The 19,839-nt window shown below is 46.0% G+C and overlaps 1 long non-coding RNA gene across 1 annotated transcript in view; it reads right to left on the reverse strand.

The window, feature by feature from the left end:
• LOC135405132 (uncharacterized) overlaps nucleotides 1–19,839 on the reverse strand; it is a 101,248-nt gene that overhangs the window by 17,489 nt on the left and 63,920 nt on the right. Inside the window, exon 2 of the long non-coding RNA XR_010425751.1 lies at nucleotides 16,405–16,466. This is a non-coding gene — a long non-coding RNA (uncharacterized LOC135405132). The remainder of the gene's footprint in view (nucleotides 1–16,404; nucleotides 16,467–19,839) is intronic.

The raw sequence follows: 19,839 nt of genomic DNA on the forward strand, positions 1-19,839 counted from the left end.
CTAGATCTCGGGCTACTGATTGGGATATATATATATTTTATTTTAGTTTTGTTCCCTTTCCCTTCCCCCTTCCCTTTCCCTTGTGAAATTGTATATATTTTAATTGTATATAATTGTAATATAAGTGTAAATATATTTATATATATCACTTTAGCTGTCTCTCGTTTCGGGTTTTCTTAGTTTTTTTTTCTCTCTCTTCTCCCTGAGGTTTTGGGGGGTGGGGGACTTCTAGTGGTAAGGTTTGGAGACTTGGCAGGGAGCCAGCTTCAAACCATATCAATTGGCAATCTGGCAAAACCCGTGGAATTTAAACTTACACTACAATTATAATTAATACAGCTGGGTATACAGCCTGTGCCTGTGTATATACCCAGCCCACTTATTCATCAATAGAGCACTCACAGGAACCCCCCCAGACAGTTTCTGTCTTAATGAGGAAACTGACCAATTGATAAAGGACCCCCCCTTTCCAGACAGTCCTGGCTTCATGTTGATAAGATAATCAATAGGTTGATAGGAACTCCGGAGGCAATTCCTGCTTTGCACAGATAAAGTAACTGACCAATTCATAGGTGCTATTTGTATGTTTAGATATATTTATTATTGAATAGGACAGTAGTTAAGATGTACAAAGTTAAGATAGTTTAACTACTCAATAGAAACTGATCATGCATACATTAGAGTGGCATTGTAGGACCAGAAGCCAACTACATTATGAGCATTTACAGAAGAACAGTTTAGGGAGTCTCATCTGATCCAGCCAAAGATGTCGTTACAAGGACCCTTGCAATTGAGACACCTGTTGTGGAGGACCAGGCATAAGCATGTTTTGTCTCAAACGTTCTGACTATTATGACAGGAAAGATGTGATCAGAGGAGAGGGTCCTGTGGAGATGGGGCAGTACTGTTCTGAGCCAACTTCCTTCTCTGCCTTGAGAGTCCTGCTCAGTGTCCCCCGCTTGCCCCACCCAATTCACTTCCTGGAGAAGGGCTCAAAGGGCTGGCTGCCCATGCATGAACAAAACGGTGCAAAAATCTAGTTTACATAAGAGGTGTGCACCAGGTTAACTATAAAAGGAAGTGTATCGGGCTCTTCCCATGCTTTGTCTGGGCAATGCACAGCTATCATATTCTACTCAGTACAGAAGTTTGTTGTGGGAGTGGGGAGCTTGTAGAAGTGTGTTGTGTCTTGTTAGGCAGCACCTTTGAGTAGTGGTGTTGTGGCTTGTGTGCCAGCATCTTTGAGGAGTTTGTTGTGGGAGTTGAGAACTTATTGAAGTGTATTGTACAAAATTAAGGGCTTGTTAGCCATCACCTTTTGAGTCTGGAGAGTGGGCTGATTGCTACAGTTAAGGTGACTGTACAATAAAACAAGAGTTCCCTGACACATGGTCCAGTGTCTTTGCTCAGCCTGATGAGCATTACCTTATGTTGTCATCATCATCATCATGGCTAGGCTTCGCGAACAAAGATTTGGGAAAAGCTATATCCACATTTGTTACAAGCACACTGGTGGCTAATAAGGCCAATACGAGATAGACATGTCCGATTGCAAAAGGCACAGCAGAAAGACTCCTTAGGTGGTATATTCTGCAGGACACAATTCTTTCTGCGTTGTCTTTTCTCCACGAGAGTGATCCTGTGTGCGTTCTCAAAAGCATCAGCAGTGTTACAGATAGTGTGTCTCCAGGCCTCCTGATTGGAGGCCAGAGTAGACCAGTTATGTTGATCAATATGGGCAAGGCTGAGATGTTGTTTCAGGGAGTCCTTGTATCTTCTACTCGGGGTTCCTCTCTTGCGGCAGCCAGTGGCAAGTTCACCATAAAGCAAGATCTTAGGGAGGCGGTGGTCCTTCATCCTTGAGATGTGTCCTGCCCAACGCAGCTGTGTTCTCAGCAACATCGCCTCAATACTTGTGACTGCTGCTTGTTCTATAACAGATGTATTGGTCACATAATCTGACCAGTGGATGTTTAGGATTGTACGGAGACAGCATTGATGGAAGCATTCTAGGAGTCGCAGGTGGTGGTGGTAGATGACCCATGATTAGGAACCATATAAAAGAGCAGTCAGCACAGTGGCTCTGTAAACACTGATCTTGGTACTTTTTTTCAAGTGTTTATTATGCCATACTCTTTTATGGAGTTTTCTGAAAGCACTATATGCCTTTGCTAACCTGTTGTCTATCTCTCCGTCAGTCTTACTGTCCGAGGAGATGAGGCAACCTAGGTAATTAAACTGCTGGACTGATTTGAGCTCTGATTGCCCAATAGTGATATGGGGATGATGGAAGACTTCCTGAGGTGAATGTCGATAGAGAACTTCTGTTTTCTTTAAGCTGACTTCTGCCCAAAGAGCTCGGCAGTGTCTGCAAAGCAGGATGTTAAACGCTGCAGAGCTGCTTCTGTGTGGGCAACAAGGGCAGCATCATCAGCATAAAGCAGCTCCTGGACAAGATGGTTTAAGGTCTTAGTGTGGGCCTTCAGTTGCCTTAGGTTGAAAAGGCTTCCATCAGTATGGTATCAAATGTAGATATCGTCCTGATCATCGAGGTCTGCCGTGGCCCTTTGGAGCATCATGCTGAAAAAGACTATGAATAGGGTTGGTGCAAGAACGCAGCCTTGTTTCACACCATTGGTTACTAAAAAGGGCTCAGAAAGTGCATTGCCATATCTGACTTGGCCGTGCTGATCCTCATGGAGTGAGATGATCATTTTAAGGAATTTAGGGGGGCATCCTAAACGTTCCAAAATCTGCCATAGACCTTTTCTGCCCACAGTATTGAAAGCCTTGGTGAGATCAACAAAGGTTACGTAGAGACCTTTGTTCTGTTCCCTACACTTCTCTTGCAGTTGTCTGAGAACAAATACCATGTCTGTGGTACTCCTGTTGGCTCTGAAACCACATTGGCTTTTGGGTAGAATTCCTTCTGCTGTAGCGGGTATTAGTCTGTTCAAAAGTATTCTTGCCAGGATTTTGCCAGCAATGGAGAGCAGAGTAATACCACAGTAATTTGAATAGTCTGATTTAACTCCTTTCTTCTTATACAAAGTGGTGATGACTGCATCACGAAGGTCTGATGTTAGTTTGCCTAGTTCCCAACAAACTCATGAAATTTAGCATGGAGTGCTTGGCCCCCATGTTTCCAGATTTCAGGTGGAATTCCATCAACCCCAGCTGCCTTGCCAATTTTCACCTGCTGTATGGCCTTAAGGGTTTCTCCCAAACTGGGGGCAGTATCCAATTCATTCTTCACTGGTTGTTGTGAGATGGACTGGATTGCTGAGTCTTGAACTACACGACTAGAGAGTCTGAAAGTGTTCAGACCAACGATTCAGAATGGAGGTTTTATCTGTCAGAAGCATTTGACCATCTGCGCTGAGTAGAGGGCTTTGGACCTGGTATGTAGGCCCGTATGCTGTTTTCAAGGCCTCATAGAATCCTCTGTGATCACCCGTATCTGCGCATAATTGAGTTTTTTCAGCTAGATCGATCCACCACTTGTTCTGGACGTCACGGAGTTTCTGTTGGAGCTTGCTGCATGCAAGACGAAAGGCTGCTTTTCTTATGTGACAGGAAGGCAGTGCAAGGTGTGCTTGATGAGCAGTTCTCTTCTTCCTCAACAATTCCTGGATCTCTTGATTGTTTTCATCAAACCAGTCCTTGTTCTTCTTGAAGGAGAATCCTAAGGATTCTTCAGAGGACTGTTGCATGCTGTTTTTAATATGGTGCCAAATTGTTTCAGGAGAAGCATCTATAGAATCTATAGAATGATTTTCGAGCCTAGTTTGAAGATTTGCCTGGAATCTGTCTCTCACTGTGGCTGATTGGAGATTGTTAACTTGGAGTCTCCTCCTTGGGATACTGCCCCTTTTAGGTTTGAATTTAAGATTGAAGTTAAGTTTGCAGAGCACAAGTCAATGGTCTGTTTGGCATTCTGCACTAGGCATCACGTGGCTGTGATGGACATCGCGAACATCTCTCTGTCGCACCAAGACATAATCAATGAGATGCCAATGTTTACATCTAGGATGCATCCACGTTGTCTTCAAACTATTTTTCTGCTGAAAGATAGTATTAGTGATGGTGAGCTGTTGCTCCACACAGAATTCTAGCAGAAGGCGATCATTATCATTGCAGTTTCCAACACCATGCTTGCCTAATACTCCTTTCCAGGCTTCAAAGTTCTTTCCTAGTCTGGCATTGAAATCACTGAGGATAATGATCTTATCATCTGCAGGAACCTTTTGGGTAAGGCAGTGCAGGTCAGTGTAAAATTTATCTTTTTTGGCAGGGTCAGCTTGGAGAGTTGGGGTATATATACTAAAGAGAACAACATGTTGCTTGTTGTGTAGTGGGAGGCATAGGGAGATTATGTGGTCAGAATGACCTGTCGGCAGATTTTCGAGTTTAGGAACAATGGAGTTTTTGATCATGAAGACAACTCCTGAAAGATGCCTTTCGGTTCTGGGTTTACTTGACCAAAAGAGTGTGTAACCGGCATCGTGTTCTCTAAGGCTGCCTTCTGTGGGGTGAAGTCACAGCCCCACAAATGAAGTTTGAGGAGTTTGGAGTGTTGCGGGGTGTTGGGCCGTTTTCCATGGGAGCAGTGAAGCTAACTAGATAGTTCCCATGGACACAGCCTTGAGCTGTGTGGCTGAAGTGCAGGTGCGCATTCCTCAGTGTTTTTGTGGAAATATGTTTGTGTTGTGTGTGTGGGAAAGTAGGAGAACCTAATAAAAGGCTGCCTGCTGCGCTGAGCAGGCAGACATCTCTTTGTCTCACCATCCTCGTGTGTGTCGTCTGTCCTTTTTCCCCCTTCATGCCGAGACCCTTCGACAGATACCCAGCGACAGTTGGTGCCCCGGTGGACCAGGCGAAAAGGAAAAGACTGTAGAGTATTGCCTGGGTCATAGGGGTATCGTGGCCGGAGGCAGGTGAGCTGCGGGGAGCGGTGCAGCGGGGTCTCGGTGCTCAGGAGATGTATAGCAGCGGGGTGCGCTGCAGGACCCGGTCCGATCGTTCTCTACACCTGCACACGAGTGTTTCTGCTGCACTTGGAAGGCACGAGTTGCCTGGGAAGCCTGGGTGCATTTGGCACTTGGTCAGGCGCAGGTGGGCTCCTGAGACTTTCTAAGTCACCATGGGGCAGACCATGAGTGCAAACGACAGGCGTTTGTTTATTGCCTGGAAAGCTTTGTTATGGCGTTTTGGTGTTAGACCGACGAAGCTAAGTTATGTCGCTTGTTACTTTTGTGTCTTCGGACTGAGAGGGAGGCTGCTTTGCCTGGGAGGACATTAGAGTGCTAAAGAAGAGGGGCCGGGCGGAACCGAAGGGAGCCGAAGCGGGATCGGAGGTTGCGGAGCGGGACCGGGAGCAGCCGAGCGGCCCCGCCAAAATGGACGCACTGCTAGCGACTCGGCAGCACTTGTCCAAGATAACCAAGGACAGCTACGGCATGAATGTGCTGCTGATGGACCGGGAGACGATCTTGTGAACATAGTGGCTGAATTCCACCTTAAGGAGCTTTCTACGTCTCCTCCGGACGGTACCGCGCCTGTGTACCCGGCGCCGGGTGCCTGCACAGCTGTGTCTGGTCCGGCCACTGTGGGTGCCTGCGGAGCGGCGCCGGGTCCGGCTTCGGCGCCGACGAGTCTATCTATGCCCGCGCGGGCAGCGGCAGCCGTGCTGCGGCCCCAGCGGCCGCGGTCCTGGGTGCCGGCAGACTGGTAGCAGCTGCGGTCCCCGGCCCCGGCCCCAACCCCGACCCCGGCTCGGAGCGGTACACCCACACATGCGCTGGCGGCGGCCGTTCGGCCGCGGGCCGCGGCGCAGCGGACAGCGGGGGGGTCTGTTTTCCCCCGCGCTGCCGACAGCCATGGTCCCGAGCGGTGTTGCGGGGGGGGTAGCGGGCTGGTAGTGGCGGCCGCGGTGTCAGGCAGTGCAGTGGGGGGGCTGTCTGTATTCTCCCCTGTTTTACACACCCCCCCCCAAGCCCCCCCGTCCCCCCGTCCCCCCTTCCTCCTCCCTGGAACGTGTCCATCTGCAGCTGTTCCTTCCCTCCTGTGTATCGTTCTTTCTCAGCAGACCATGTAGATAACTTGCGACATAAGGAGAGCAAAGGCAATTTGACTTCTCTTCCTGATTTTTTTCCGAAAAAACCCAACATCTATTCCCCCTCCCTCCCTCCCTCTCCCCCGTCCTCCGACAAGTGCTAGTGAAAGCTCCCTTAACGAAGCGATACTTGCTTCCAGGGGGGCCGAGTACTCAAGAGAAACAGGAGACGCAGGGGGGGGCAGAGGGCGGGAGGAGGTGAAGAAGGGAGGACAAAATGCAGCAGTAGTTCTGTTGCCGTTATGACAAATAGAGTGTCCTTGCTCTATGAAAAAGGTTGAAAATTTTCAAGGTAACATCCTGTCCGTTCCCGTCGTATTTGTCTTTTGCATGGGGAGCTGTATAAGATTTACAAGTTAATATTAGCAAATATGCCTTAAATTCCCTTTAAGTTATGAGACTGATGAGAACTACACAGCCAATAACTGCTTGAAATCTGTGTGTGACTGAGGAGAGTGTTTGAGGTGGCCACCTGAATGCATGAGTGGAAAAAGATTGTGTGAAAGAGAAAAGCTATATGAATGTGTAACTGTGTAAACTTACAAATACTTTCTGCCGGTGTCAAGATTTTAGAGATGTGTAACATGATTCTGTTGAACCATAGTGACTCCTTATTCTGAATGGTATATGAATTCTTCAAATTCCCACCATGAGTAATTCCACTCTTATGAAAACTGGTGAGGTTTTAGTTATTTCAAGACTAGCCCTGTCTGACTAGCCATATGATTAGGACTGAAGTTAAATAAGAGGTTCTTACGCAAATTTGGTGTTCTATTTCAGCCTTGTTTCAGAGGTTTATAGAGGTTAAATCTCAGGTGGAGCCTTTTCCCTGGTGCTGTTCCTTTTTCATGTGTCATGCTGCCCATGGGCTGTAACTGTGTGGGCTGTGCAGGAGGCAGAGTCGTTTGAACTTTTCTGTGTTTTCCAGGGTTTAAATCAAGGGTTATCGATGTTGCTGCCCTGCTTGGTCAACCTGTTGCGGGGGGGCCCTGCAGACTGTCAGGGCCATCCTGCATCCTTTCTCAGAATCATCGACAGCGCTACAGATAGTGTGTCTCTAGGCCTCCTGATTGGAGACCAGAGTACACCAGTTATGTTGATCAGTGTGGCCAGGGCTGTGATGTCGTTTCAGGGAGTCCTTGTGTTTTCTCTTCAGGGCTCCTTTCATGCGGCAGCTGGTGGCAATATTCATCGTGAAACAGCTAGTCCTTCATCCTTGGGATGTGCCATGCCTGTGGCAGCTGTGTTTTCAGAAAAATGTCCTCAATGCTTGACTGCTGCTTGTTCTGTACCAGATGTATTGATCACATAATCTGACTGGTGGATGTTTAGCATTGTACGAAGGCAGTGTGGGTTAAGTGTCTTGTTAATCAGCCATTCTAGTAGCACAATTGTGAGATTTTGGGGATTTTTTGTTCATGTTGCAGTCATTGATGCTACCTATACGAGGCAGATTTGTGCTATGGTCTCCACACCTTATCCTCCAGTGACAATTCCTAAAGGGACACAAATAGATCAATTTGTATCTTTTCTGAGTTGTGTTCTCCAAGCAGAGCCTTGTGAGCGTTGGGATGGAGGATTTGGTTCTACTGATGTGCCACAAGTCTTTTGGTCGGTGCCGATCTCTGCACAACGTCCACAGCTGACCTGCACTCTCTACGATACTCGAAGCTTGCTGTCAGTTGTCCAAGTGGACAGACTTCTGCATTCGGGACCTGACGTAACTATCATTGCACGGACATCCTGACCAGCCTCCTGGCCTGTGGTCACGCCAGGGGTTTGGATTGTGAGACTAGGAGGTACTGCTCAGAATTTTCTTTTAGAACATACAGATCCTGTGTGATTTCAGCAGTGGCTCATACCTACAGAACAGCTGTTGGCTCTGCAACAGCTTGTTAAAGACCAGCTTGATGCTGATCACATTGAACCATCTCAGAATCCTTTAATCACCCCTGTCTTTGTGATAAAGAAAAAATCTGTGAAATGGAGACTGTTGTATGATCTCAGACAGGTGGGGCGGTCATGGTTACCATGTCAGCACTGGTTTATCGCTCCCTTCTATGCTTCCTGCTGAATAACCCATTGTTATTATTAATTTGACAGGTTGTTTTTTCACAATCCAGTTCGACCCCAGTTATAGAGAAGAAAAAATCACATTTCAGTTCCATCTATTGATCGTGCAGAACCTTACAAGTGTTTTACATAGAAAACCCTCTCCCAGGAAATGAAGATATTCCTATAATTTGTCAGTGGTTTATGATTCCAACATTGCCTCCTGTAATTTTCTGACTGTCTTTTGTTGTCATTATATAGGTAATATTTCTGCTGGCTGTGGCCACTGAGGATCAGTTGGGTGTGTTGGAAGCTGAAACCAGAAAGAGTCTACAATCCTTTGGCCTAGTAGTTGCTCCTGAGAAGGTGCAGCAAGAGGAACCTTGGAAGTATTTAGGGTTCAAAATTACACGGAAAGCAGTTATTCCTCAGCCAGTTCAATTGAATATTGATGTCAAAACTCTACCTGACATACAAAAGTTGTTAGGGTCTTTGAATTGGATTAGGTCCTATTTGGAATTGGCAAACACCCAGCTGGCACCTCTATTTGACCTACTCAAACATTCTGACAATCCTCAGGAACCAAGGGAACTGACTAAAAGAGCAGTTCAAACCATCCAGCAAGTAGAGCAGGTTTTATATCCTAAATTTGTTTCATGAATTGATCATTGCTAAATTGTCTAATTTTTTATTTTTGCGGATCACAGTGTTCCTTTTGGGGTATTGGTACAGTGGTTTGACCATTGGTCTGATCTACTGCACATCATAGAGTGGCTATTTTTTGCCTTATCGGGCTCGAAAAACTGCTCCTGGATTGTTTGAGCTCATAGCTCAAATCATCATTGAGGTTAGAAAAAGGTGTGTAGAGTGTACTGGCAGAAATCCAGCATGCATTGTTGTACCTGTACAATCTCGTTACTTTGAGTGGTGCCTTGAAAACAAATGTGAATTGCAAGCTGCTTTAGCTGGGTTCCACGGCCAAATTTCTTATCATTTACCTTCACATTCCCTTCTTAAGATTTTTTTTTTAGGGCAATTCCAATTGGACAAAAACACTACGCAGCACAGAGCCCCTTGATGGCCTTACAGTCTTTGCAGACAGCTCAAGGAAGACAAGTGAAGCTGCGGTAGCGTGGAAAGCAGAATGTGGATGACAACATCAAATTGTTCATCGAGAGGATTCTCCTCAAATTATGGAATGTCGAGCTGTAACTCTTGCTTTTCAGTTATTTCCTATTCGGTCTTTAAATGTTATTACTGATTCTGCATATGTTGTTAATTTATTACAGCAACTCTATCAGGCGGTGTTGTATTGTCCATCTCCAGGTCTTATTTTTCAAGTTTTGTTCGAGCTCTAGAGAACTCTTTTGCACAGGCCTGTTCCTTATTTTGTGCTACGTTTGTAGTCATACCTCTTTCCAAGGTTTCTTCACAGAGGGGAACGTCCGAGCAGATGCTTTTGTTTTTACTGTCACTTTGAGACTTGTTCCTAACATTCACTAGCAAGCTGTCTTGTCTCATTAGTTTCTTTTATTATCAAGGTGCAGAAGCTTTCAGATGTCGATTTGGCTTGACTCATTCTATTGCTCGCTTAATTGTTGCCTCCTGTCCAGATTGTCATGATGCCTATACTCTTGTCCAGATTGTCGTAATGCCTATACTCCTGTCTAGACTGTCATGATGCCTATGCTCTTGTCCAGAGTGCCATAATGCCTATACTCCTGTCTATTTTGGTACTAACCCTTGAGGCCTTAAGGCCTTACAGATGTGGCAATCGGATGACACTCATGTCAATGAATTTGGTAATTTAAAGCATGTCCATGTGTCCATTGACATGTTTTCCCATGTGGTGGTTGCTAATGCACATACTAGACAAAAAAGCCATGATGTCATTAAACACTTCTGTTGTGCTTTTGATACATCCGGAGCACCCACTGAAGTGTGGATGAACAATAAGCTGTCTTATGTCTGTAAATCTGTCCAAATTTTCTTTGCTTTGTGGAGGATCACTCATGTTACGGCTATTTCACAGTCTTCTACAGGACACGTTATTGTGGAGAGAGTGTATGGTGCCCTGAAGCACTTGCTTCAAAAAACAGAAAGGGGGAATGAGGGGATAACCCCCTCAGTCTCTAAGCTAGACAAAGCTCTGTATGTCTTAAACCTTTTGACCTTCTCTGGCAATTGTCTTTATTTACCTTCTTTTAGAGTTTCAGGAAAAATATGCTGTGCTTGGCAAAAAGCCTACTCCAAATGGATAATCTTGTGATCCCTGTGAGAGCTGAGGACAGAGCTCAGCATGCAGATGCAGAACTTGTCTCTGGTCAATGGTCTGATCCACATGACTTGGGGGAAGGGATATGTTTGTCTCTACAGATAATAGTCCTCGCTGAATACCTGCGCAGTATGTACGTCCTGCTGTTGGTCCTGGAAGTCGTCAGTGCAGTTCCTGACCTGTCAAAGTTCACTCCATGGCATAGTCGAAACATCTGGGTGACCGCTAATGAAGGAACTGAATCACACGACCTTTTGTGCATCACTGGCGTATCCAGAGCAGCCATTTCACACCTGTCTTGTTGATGTTCCTCTGGGCGACACGGAAGCATCTCTCCTGGTGCAGGATGTCATCCGACAGCGTGACTTATTGAAACGGGACTGTCATACTGTGTGCGGGTGTCGTGATCGTGTTGATAGCTGGGATGATGTATTGTCTGTTAACACTCCACTTCAAAAGTTAGGTATTTTAGAGTCACTCTTTGTAAAAGACTGTGTGTATTTTAATCATCGTGTAGGTTATGACATAGAACGAGCACGTGGTGAGTCTATGGTACGGGATGTGTTCCCTGAACTGTCTTTCTATAGAAATAGTTCCTTCTGGTGTTGGTGAGAATCCGACTTGGAGTACTCCAGCAGTGAGTGCACCTTGTCGACTCCCTACGGGAGTGTTTCTTCTGTGTGAAGATAGAATCTAGCCAGGAATCCCTGCACAGTCAATAGGGGGACCTTGTACATTTGGAAGGTTGGGGTTGTTGACACCCGCTCACAGACTACTACTTAATCACTCGTTGCTCCATCAACGAAGTCGCAGGGCAGTACACCTTAATGAACAGTGTAATGATAACATACTGCTCTGGAATTATGGACAGAGAGTGGCTGCTTCCGTAGTTCTCCCTTGGGCAGCTGCAGCTAAGGCCTTAAGCACTTTAAATCATATGGCTTGCTGGGTAGCGAAGCAAGTCAATAAAACTTCACAAGTATTGTACCAACTGGCCACTGACGTGAATTCTGTCCGACATGCAACATTACAAAATAGAGCAGCCGTGGATTTCTTACTTCTAGTCCATGGATACGGGTGTCAAGACTTTAATGGGATGTGTTGTATGAATCTGTCAGATCATTCTACTTATAGTAGCATTGCTGAGTTGCAGGCGGCAACTCAGAAGATCAAAGAAAGCACTGGGTTTTTTGGCTTGGAGAACTGGTTTGGCAGATGGGGAATACCTAGCTGGTTAGCTTCACTTTTCAAAACGGGATGCTTGGTAGTGTTGATGGTTGTAGTTGTGTTGCTGATGCTGCCTTGGTTAGTATCGCTCCTGCAAAGGGCCCTGCAGGATGCGATGCGGGTGGCCTTTGTGGCACAATTACAGACAGGGGGAATTGTGGGGTGAAGTCACAGCCCCACAAATGAAGTTTGAGGAGTTTGGAGTGTTGCGGGGTGTTGGGCCGTTTTCCATGGGAGCAGTGAAGCTAACTAGATAGTTCCCATGGACACAGCCTTGAGCTGTGTGGCTGAAGTGCAGGTGCACATTCCTCAGTGTTTTTGTGGAAATATGTTTGTGTTGTGTGTGTAGGAAAGTAGAAGTAGGAGAACCTAATAAAAGGCTGCCTGCTGCGCTGAGCAGGCAGACATCTCTTTGTCTCACCATCCTCGTGTGTGTCGTCTGTCCTTTTTCCCCCTTCACGCCGAGACCCTTTGACAGATACCCAACGACAGCCTTCCTCGTGGAGATGGACTTCACTGAGAGCAGCTATGTCAATGTTGAGACGTGATAGTTCATGGGCGATAAGGGGAGAGTGACGCTCAGGGCATCCACTATTCGCAGAATCAGGCATGGTTCTGATGTTCCAGCATGCTCGAGTCAGTTTGGTTACACCTTTGGAGGCAGGTGTATGCCTTTGTCTTTTGATCTTTGTGTGACCGCATTAGTAGAAGACGCCCATTGGCCTGTGGTTGACCAACCGGGTGAAGCGGGAGATGAGCTTTGGTTAAGCCACCTTTTCTAGGGCCCTCTCTGAGTGGAGCAAGCAGTGCTGTCCTTGAAAAGGCTGCTTGGTCATTCAGGGTGCTGCCCCAAGAGACTGTCATCTCCGGTCAGTCTCTAATGACCAATATTCTGAACCGCCTGCATGCAGGGTTGGGTCTGCGGCTTTCAGTGCACCTTTCACCTGCCGTTTCGACCCTCGTCCATCGCTACAGGGCTTTGTGAATGTGGGTAAAGCCTTCGAGCCTGCGCAGTGGATTTTTTAGGTGAGACACAGTATGCGCAGAACTGGGCCCACCCTTTAATCCTAAGGTTCATCTGCCAGGGCCGAGCGAGCTTGGACGGTGGCAGCGAGATCCTCAGGACGTAGGTTTGATTAGAGTGTCCTTCTCTTAGATGGATGGCCTTACAGGGCTAAGTGAGCTCCATCTGCCCCGGTTTGGGATTGGAGTTGTCCTTCTCCTAGGATGACTGCCAGAAAGCTAACGAGCTCATCCTGCCCAAGGGTGTATTGTATCTGACCCTGCTGTTTTGACCTGTCTGGCATGGGCGATCCTACCGAAGGCATGTACCATCGCCAGCATAGCTCGCAACCACATAGGGGTACACAGGCTTCATTCCTATTAAAACAATTAGGGCAAGTCTTTCACTTCCTACTTTTATGCCACCTATCTGTATTCAATTCCAAGGAAATACCCAGGAACAACCCTTTGTCCTGACCACCCTTTCAGGATGCAACAAATATATCCAGAACATACCGAACCTGAGCAGTAGCCGCAGGTGAGCCAAAAACAAACACACGAACAAAACCGTTCCGGCCCCCGTACCAACCCGGGGCTTGAGTACCTCTCAAAACCCTAGCCCAGCTGAGACCCCCAACCCCCCAGAGGAAACCATTATCCACCCTGACCTTATCCTCCCCCCACCGTGTTACCTCATATCTTCCCACTCACCGCTTACCTGTGACACTTCATGCAGGGCTGCTCCGCCCGCCCACCTGCCAGTCCGAGGACCCCACGGCCCTCTCGGCACCCTTCCCCTCCCCCAAACTGGACCGGCAAACCTCTGTGTGCTCCGAGGCTTCCCCTCTCCTCTCTCACGAGGGCGCAAAGCCACGCCGGCGAAGCTCCCTCTCTCCTTTCCCCCGTCGGGGGTGGCCCTGCACGGGCCCGGGGGCATACCTTATGTATAAGGCTCAGTGCAGGACCTACATTTAATTCAGGCCAGTGGACCTTGTTCCTTGCCTGAGCTACACTGTAGGTATGCTATGTACACTTGTACCTGGCCATGTACCTTATTGATCCAATCCTTGCCTTGCTGACTGGATTTCCTGGCTTGACCTTGGGCCTGCCTTATCACTATGACCTTGCTTATCACTGGACCATAACTGACCCTGGTCACCGTCACCAGACCAGACCGCTTCTGCTCTCCTTGTTCAGGTGCTGCAAGAATGCACCCCTTGTAGTTGGGGTCATTGCTTCTGTCTGCCTTGCTGTCACCCTCAGCTCCCAGATCACCTGCTATTGTGGAGCAATCACTCTTGCTGCTCCCTGACAATGACCACCAAATCAACTGGAAACTTTAAATATTTTTTATAAAGTTGTAAGTAGCATGTTTGTCCAATATTTGAAAGATATTTAGACTCCAAATCTGGACACGCTTCCAAATTATGAAAAAATGCAGTCATTCTGAAAAGAAACTTGGTGTTGGAATGAGCACCACCACCATGTTTGCCACTATACCATATCCACAAGTGCCACATCTACATGCCTTTTGAACACTTCCAGGGGTGGTGATTCCACCACTTTCCTGGGCAGCCTATTCCAATGCCTGACAACCCTTTCAGTGAAGAAAATTTTCCTAATATCCAATTTAAAACTTCCCTAGTGCAACTTGAGGTCATTTCCTCTCATGCTGTCACTTGTTAATTGGGAGACAGGGCCAACCCCCATCTCATCACAACCTTCTTGCAGGTAGTTGTAGAGAGCTATAAGGTCTCCCCTCAGCCTCCTTTTCTCCAGGCTAAACAACCCCAGTTCCCTCAGCCACTCCTCATAGGACTTATGTTCCAGACTCTTCACCAGCTTTGTTGCCCTTCTCTGGACACACTCTAACACCTCAATGTCTTTTTGCAGTGAGGGGCCCAAAACTGAACACAGTATTTGAGGTGCAACCTCACTTTCCTAGTCCTGCTGGCCACACTATTTCTGATACAAACCAGAATACCATTGGCCTTCTTGGCCACGTGGGCACATGCTGGCTCATGTCCAGCCATCAGTCAACCAGATCTTTTTCCACAGGCAGTATTCCAGCCACTCTTTCCCAAGCCTGTAGCCTTGCAGGGGGTTGCTGTGACCCAAGTGCAGGACGTGGCACTTGGCCTTGTTGAACCTCATACAATTGGCCTCAGCCCATCAATCTAGCCTGTCCAGATCCCTCTGTAGAGCCTTCTTACCCTCAAGCAGGTCAACACTCCCACCCAACTTGGTGTCATCTGCAAACTTGGTGAGGATACACTCAATCCCCTCATCCAGATCTTCGATAAGGACATTTAACAGAACTGGACCCAAAACTGAGCCTTGGGGAACACCACTTGTGACCAGCTGCCAACTGGATTTAACTCTATTCACCACCACTCTCTGGGCCTGGCCATCCATCCAGTTTTCTACCCAAGGAACAGTGCACCTGTCTAAGCCATGGGTTGCCAGTTTCTTCAAGGGAATACTGTGGGAGATAGTGCCCAAGGCTTTACTAAAGTCTAGGTAGATAACATCCACAGCCTTTCCCTCATCCACTAGGCAGGTCACCTGGTCATAAAAGGATATCGAGTTTGTCCTAAACCCATGCTGGCTGGGCTTGATCTCCTGGTTGTCCTGCATTCACTGTGTGATCCCACTCATGATAATCTGCTGCATAACCTTCCCTGGCACCAAGGTCAGGCTGACAGGCCTGTAGTTCCCTGGATCCTCCTTCCAAACCTTCTTGTAGATGGGTGTCACATTGGCCAACCTCCAGTCATCTGGGACCTCCCTGGTTAGCCAGGACTGATGACAAATGATGGAGAGTGTCTTGGTGAGCACTTCTGCCAGCTCCCTCAGTACCCTCAGGTGGATCACATCCCTTCCCATAGACTTGTGAATGTCTAGGTGGCACAGCAGGTCTCTAACTACTTCCTCCTGGATTACAAGGGGTTTATTTTACATGTTACATATTGTACTAATGTTAATGAATTTGTGATATTAAGGAGGGGAACTGCTAAGGAAAAAACACAAGAACAGAAACACGAAAGCAAGTTGTGACAGTAATTCAGACTGAAAACTTTTCTGTTCTGCATTCCACACATGTATTACTGATACATCATACAGCCCACATAAACATTACTGATGACAACAATTCCAATGCACATCTCTACAGACTGAAAGCAATCCAGCGTGTGAGCATGATCTCTTAATAAAAGGTTACGAAAACACTTGGATGGTGCTAGACAGGATATTTTAAAGCTACAGTAATGAACAATAGGTTCCTGTCTGTAAAACCGAGAGTTGCCATCTCCAAATATAGAAAAGAAAGACATTGCAAAAATTTCAGCTTTGTTAACTAGCTCAAACCTCAAAAAGACACAGGTGATAGGAGTAAGACATGTTAGTGTGCCTAACGTATCAACAATGACTTTACCACTTTTTATTACCTGTGAATATCTGTATGGTAAACCAAAAATATTTATAATAGCAAGTGAATGCAAGCAAGAAGAAAAATATGCTATAAGACAAATATCTCCTTAATCATCTAAAAAGATTGTCTTGAGTGAAGCAAATACATATACTTCTTAAAAAGCCAGAGACATTTCAAAGTGTAACACAATGTTAGCTACTGAGCCTGGAAAATAAATATTATTAGTGTACTATTAGTACAATAAAATCAATGTGATTCATAAAAATATGCACCTTCTAAATGGAACATTTATGCAAACCTCACCTTGTCACTGTCATTGCTGAAAATGTGATCTTGATGGATTGACTGACATTGAAACGAAGTACCTACAGGAGAAGCAGGGGAGGGGAAGAAAAAAAAATCATTAAAATGAAAACTGAATTCCTATGAACACTAAAAATAAATATAGACAACTGTACCAGCCAGGAACTTTTTTTACATGGCAGAGATATTTACTTGCCAAACATCTGTTTTAGACATCTCTTATATTCAAGACAATAAGCAGTAGAAAGACATTTTCAGTGTGCCAGTGATAACTTCACCCAGATTATTTTTTTAAATGCTTAAAGATAACAGAATTAGCACTGGTTCATGAACCCAAAACAAACATATGCAGTAAAATGCATATGCACAAACTTAAGTAAAGACTAAGCTGTACTGAACTGAAATAATTAGAAGCTGGGAACAGCTTTTGGCTAACATGAAAATGAATACATGGACAGATCCTGTGCACTGTAGAAAAAAAAAGAGCCTCTCTTTTTCCATTGAGCAAAGGCGTATAAAAAAAAAAAAGTACAAATAACAGTCTCATTTGCAAAGCTGCATTATTACATGACTTTTTGAGGAAGATGTACTTAAAGTTTTTCACTAACAATTTCTCACTGTTTTTGAAATGTGGATAATTTTGTTATTTCACATGCAGCATTTTTATACATCTTTGTGGTCCATATTGCTTTGGACCATAAGAAGACTGATCGAAGATATTGTAATGCTGCTTGACAAAATACAGACCAGGCACAGGCAGAAATCATTGTCAGTGCAAGATCTCCTTAGAAACCTCTCCTAACACAGTTATTTGGGAAAAAAAATGTAATGTGTCATTGCTTATTGCCATCACTACTTTAATTTAACAAAAATTTATCAGTCATTTAAAACAGCTCTCAATATTTTTTTCTTGATTTTAAAATAGAAAGTCAAGAATCATGTGTGTAATGGGTTTGTTACCCTCCCTGAGAGGGAAATGGAACTACGATAGATCACCTGATATTCCATACTATGTTACATTAGCTCAGATATAAAAGAAGGAAGAAAGGTCCTTCCTTCTCTTCCGGGTAGCTGCGTGGTTGTGGACGGGCCACTTCTTCGGGGGAGGAGAGCGTTTGTTGTGGGGAAGTAGTCTTTGATGTTAGTTCTTCTCTCTGTGTATAGTGTTTATAATTTCTTTCCCTCTCTGTGTACATATAAAGCCACTTTTCTTGGCAGTTTCAATTTCGTCGATTTTTTTCCTTCTTCTCCCCCTTCCCTCCTCCCCTTTCCCTCTGGAGGGAGGTTGGGTGCAGGCCCAGTGAAGACTGCCAAGAAAGGTTGTTTATATAAACACTGCCTTACTTATCCTTTTGTTTTGCTAACTTGGCAACATATTAACATAAACATGGCTATACGCCCAGTTTTAATATCTATACTTTTACTAACAGTCTTTCTGGGATGTGGAACTTACCCCTTAAAGGACCTCCAGGGGGACTGATACAACTTCCTTTCCCTTCTTAATTTTGACATAGAGGGCTTTGTAATGAAGGCACCAGCGATTCTCAATAATCCTTACTTAAGCTGCCTGGCCATGATATTGCTTACAACCAACACTATGAGAACTTTATGAGAATTGGGAAAAGTGGTATTATCTTTGTTACCTTGTTGTAGGACAAAACCAACTTCAAGAGAGAACGTACTGAGATGTACATTAAAGGGCCCAGTTCCTGGGTGGCAGGGGATGTGGATGAATTTAGACAGGTTCTTAGGGCGTTTAACACCCCCCATTGCCTGGGACTTCACATCAGAACAAGTATTCAAACCCAACAAGCTGACACATCGTTTAATGGAAGGGTGCCTTGCCTACCCCGATCAAAACCAGCAGCTTCTTGCCCTGTACTGGGGCCTGGCCTGTGCCTATCAAGCTGCAGTTCAATACTCTAAAAAGACTATGACTGAGACAGGGACCCAAACTATGACATCTGAAGTCACTATTGCCCGTGTAGTGAAAAAGAAGATATGGACAAGGAGATCTACAGGACCTACAGGCCTACCTTGGCGATTAGTAAGGGAGGAAGAAGGAGAAGGATCTACCCTACCCGTGCCTCCAAGAGAAGAAGGGGAGGCAGGACAAATAGCCAGTGATTCACTAGAGGAAGCGGTTCCACATGGGAGAAGCAGAGAGGAAATCACACAGGAAAGTGAAGTTACCTGGTCCCTGACCCCATCAGAACTTCGGGACTTGCGGAGAGATTACAACTGCCAGCCTGGTGAAAGAATTCTTACTTGGCTGCTCTGATGCTGGGATAACGGGGCTAGAAGTCACCTGTTAGAGGGTCATGAAGCACAGCAACTAGGATCTATTGCCAGAGATCATGAAATTGAACAGGAAATTGGAAGGGAGAGGTATATTCACAGTCTTTGGGGCCGGCTCCTCTTCGGTGTGAGAGAAAGGTACCCATTCAAGAAAGATCTAATGAGCTCCCCAAGAAGGTGGACTACTGCAGAGGAAGGCGTCCAGTACCTGTGGGAATTGGCCATGCTGGAAATGATTTACAGTGACCCAAGCAATAACAACTTTATAAATCCAGAGCTTGTTCCTTGCACGCTGCCCATGTGGAGAAAAGTAATTCAAGGTGCCCCTGCATCATTTGTTAATTGCCTGTTAACAATATATCATCCAAGGATGGATGAACCAACTGTGGACATGATGTCTGCCTGGATACGGAGTATAGCAGAAGGTATGGAAGCCTCCGCACTCCCACGGGCCAGCAAGTTAGATTTCAGAGACAGCTCCGATCTCTACCACCAGTGCACCCACACTGGGGAGAGGATGGAGAGGCCTTACAAGTGCCCTGAATGTGAGAATCACCACAGAGACAGCCCAAGAGATCAGTCTCAGTCTCCTTCTGTCCTACTCAGAAGGAAAGGAATCCCCAAGAGCAGACCACGTTGCGAGCTATGGTTCTTTCTGCGTGACCAAGGGGAAGACACGAAGAAGTAGGATGGTGAACTTACCTATAAACTTGAAACCTGGGGACGAGAATTAAGAGGGAAGAAACCTAGTAAGAAAGCCATCCACATAGTTGATGCAGAGGCCCCGGAAAGAGATCAGCGACCTTTGAGACGCAGAAAGACTGAGATCAATTCCTGTGATCCTGATGAGGAGACCTCTGATTGGGCAATGCAAAGATCAGACAGTGAACACTCTGATCAAGAACAATAGACGGGCCCTGCCTTCGTCCGGGAGAAGGAAAGGGACGATAGGGTTTACTGGACTGTGTGGGTTTGATGGCCTGGCACATCAGATCCGCAGAGATATCGAGCTTTAGTAGACACTGGTGCACAGTGCACCTTGATGCCATCAAGGCATAAAAGCACAGAGCCCATCTGGATTTCTGGAGTGACAGGAGGATGTCAAGAATTACCAGTGCTAGAGGTTGAAGTGAGTTT

Source organism: Pseudopipra pipra, chromosome W (assembly GCF_036250125.1).
Source record: "Pseudopipra pipra isolate bDixPip1 chromosome W, bDixPip1.hap1, whole genome shotgun sequence".
Taxonomy (NCBI): domain Eukaryota; kingdom Metazoa; phylum Chordata; class Aves; order Passeriformes; family Pipridae; genus Pseudopipra; species Pseudopipra pipra.